The sequence below is a fragment of the Solanum pennellii genome, chromosome 8, assembly GCF_001406875.1.
Source record: "Solanum pennellii chromosome 8, SPENNV200".
NCBI classification, from domain to species: Eukaryota; Viridiplantae; Streptophyta; class Magnoliopsida; order Solanales; family Solanaceae; genus Solanum; species Solanum pennellii.
In genome coordinates, this window is record NC_028644.1 from 61,471,477 (window position 1) to 61,474,370 (window position 2,894).

The 2,894-nt window shown below is 23.4% G+C and overlaps 1 non-coding gene across 1 annotated transcript; it reads left to right on the forward strand.

Annotated features, from left to right (window-relative positions):
* Window positions 1-2,539: 2,539 nt before the first annotated feature.
* Window positions 2,540-2,612, forward strand: TRNAF-GAA. The gene has a single exon. It is a non-coding gene; the product is annotated as a tRNA-Phe (tRNA).
* Window positions 2,613-2,894: the final 282 nt, after the last annotated feature.

A 2,894-nucleotide genomic window follows, 5' to 3' on the forward strand; every position in this document is an offset into this window, starting at 1 on the left:
CATTTCACAATATATTCTATTTATATTTATTATAGTTTTTTATTAGTTTGTATTCATTCCAATAGGTATGCCGAATTTATCTATATAGTCATTTAAGAAATATATTTGTATTTTCATATATTTTTTTCCCTATATAGTTAATTTTTCATCAAAAATCTTGTACGTATTCATTTCAATATGTATTTTATTTGTATTTCTATTTATTCTAGTTTTTATTTAGAATTTTGTATAATAATATATAAAATACAAAAAATTAGTATGATGAAAAAGTGAATGAAATATAAAATTGAAAAGGAATAATTGAATATTTGGTGTACTCATTCTTAAATAAAACACATAACTAGTTGACATACCTTTAGAATAAATACAAATTAGAAAAAAATGTCAAATTCAGAAACAATGCAACATAATTTTTGAATGAATACAACTGTTACTTGTAAAAATACATACTGACTAAAATCGTATCAAAATTCAATATATACTTTCAATTATGAATACAAAAAACAATAAAACTATGAAATACAAAAATAAATACTAAGTGTGGTACATTGACATAACTATAAAAAAAACATAATACAAAATGAATTAAATATATGAAATATGATTCCAAATCTATGGATATAAAATACAATAAAATAATGAAATACAAAAATACATACGTCATGTAAAACAACAACAAAATTCAATATACACTTCCAAATCTATGAACACAAAAAACATCAAAACTATGAAATATACACAATCAAACTCATATCATGTGTTATATTGACATAACTAACACAAAAAAAAAAAATAGAACACAAAATACAATAAATATATGAAATACAAAAATAAATACTAACTATAACACAATAAAAATTCCATATACACTTCCAAACGCATTGTAACATGAATTTTTTTTAATCTTAAAAATTACTAAACAAATTAAACTAACATGCAAGACACAGAACATGTAAAAAAAAAAAAACCTCTTCTCCAACAAATTGGTCTTCTTCAACTTCATGGTTATGAATTTGTGTGGGATTTTGCACATCGACGGATTCAGGCATTTTTCTCCGTCATATATCCTCCTTAGAAGCGGAACCTACATTGTTGTTTAATTCTTGAGTGAAAAAAAAATGATGGAAAATCGGAAGAACTTTGATTATTTTGTCTAATAACTCTAGTAACTCTCTTGAAAACGTCAATTTAAAAGAAAATTATGTAGTCTCAAACCCTAAAATTTTTTTAAGGACAACAACAAAATTAAAAAAAAAAACACTAAAATCAGTAAGTAAATAAATAAGGAATCTGAAAAACATAATACCCAAATCATTGTTAATCTTCAAATTAAATCTTGCAACGAAATTAAATGAGAATAGTAGAAAATATTAATATATTGAATAGAAAATCTGTGGAATTGATTTGGAAGAATGTTAGAGAGAAAAATTAAAAGAAGAATAAGAAAAGATAGAAAAATCTGGAAATTTGATTTGGAAGAAAGTAAGAAAGAGAAATTGATAAACTTAAGAAAAGAAAGAAAAAAAATTAAAATGACATTAATATTTATCCAATTACATAAATATAGAAAAATGTGTAATCTATGAGAGAGAAAGAAAAACTGTAAATAATGAGAGAGAAAATATTAATAATATCATAATAATTATTTATTTTCAAAATAATGACATTTTTGACATGTTTACTAATATTATTAAAGTATGGATATTATCACTAAATAAGTTGTTTTTTTTTACTAGTTAGCTAAATTTTCCAAAATGTAATGCACACAACTAAGGTAAATGGGCCATCAGCCCTAGCCCGTTAAAAGTTGGGCCAATCAATATGTACTAAGTGGGCTAAAAAGCTTCTCACTACTCAATATTTGAAGCCCATTAAGGCAACAACAGGTCACTTCACACCAAATATTTCAAGCAATTCCCTTCACTTTATCATAATAATTATAATCGCGCTAAAGACATAGTTTTTGTCAATGATGTCCAAATTTTAAGTACATATATCGTTTAAATAAGTATAAATATTGTAAAATTAGTATAACATTATTTGTTGGCAGCCTAACACGCATGATACATTAAGATTAAATAGCTCATGCAGTTGAGTGTTGAGTTATTTATCTAAAAGACGAGATCAATTCTTGCTTAATTCACTCTTCTTTTCTTTCTGTTGTTTACTGGTGCACTTAAATTCTAGAAATTCTAAAAAAACTCATACATTAAAATTCCGATTCCACCTTTGAAATTACTTTTACTTTGCACTATAAACATGTGCCATTTTATTTTGACAAAGGGAGGTAAGTAAGTACTTCTATGTGCATATATATATTGCAAGTCATACAATGAATTGTTAGTACACAACAATTGAAAAATGGATAACCGGCGCCAATTTTGCGATTTTATATTGATTTAATTAGTCATATTATTATAAGGATGATTCTATTATTAAAAATATATATACATACATATATATACAAAAACAAATTATATTAAATTTAAAATATAACTTTCAGTGTTAAATTAAATAAAAATTATAAATAATTACAGTTGCGGGGATAGCTCAGTTGGGAGAGCGTCAGACTGAAGATCTGAAGGTCACGTGTTCGATCCACGTTCACCGCATTTAAATTTTTTTATAAATAAAATCATTTTATGTTCAATCTAAAATTTATATATTTATTTAACTTAAAGTTTTAATATTTTTTGTATTTTTATAAAATAATTTTATGTTCAATCTAAAATTTATGTATTTATTTAACTTAAAATTTAATATTTATATTTATATATTTATTTAACTTAAAGTTAAATATTTTTTGTATTTTTATAAAATAATTTTATGTTCAATCTAAAATTTATGTATTCATTTAACCTCAAGTTTAATATTTATTGGATTCGAATGAATCA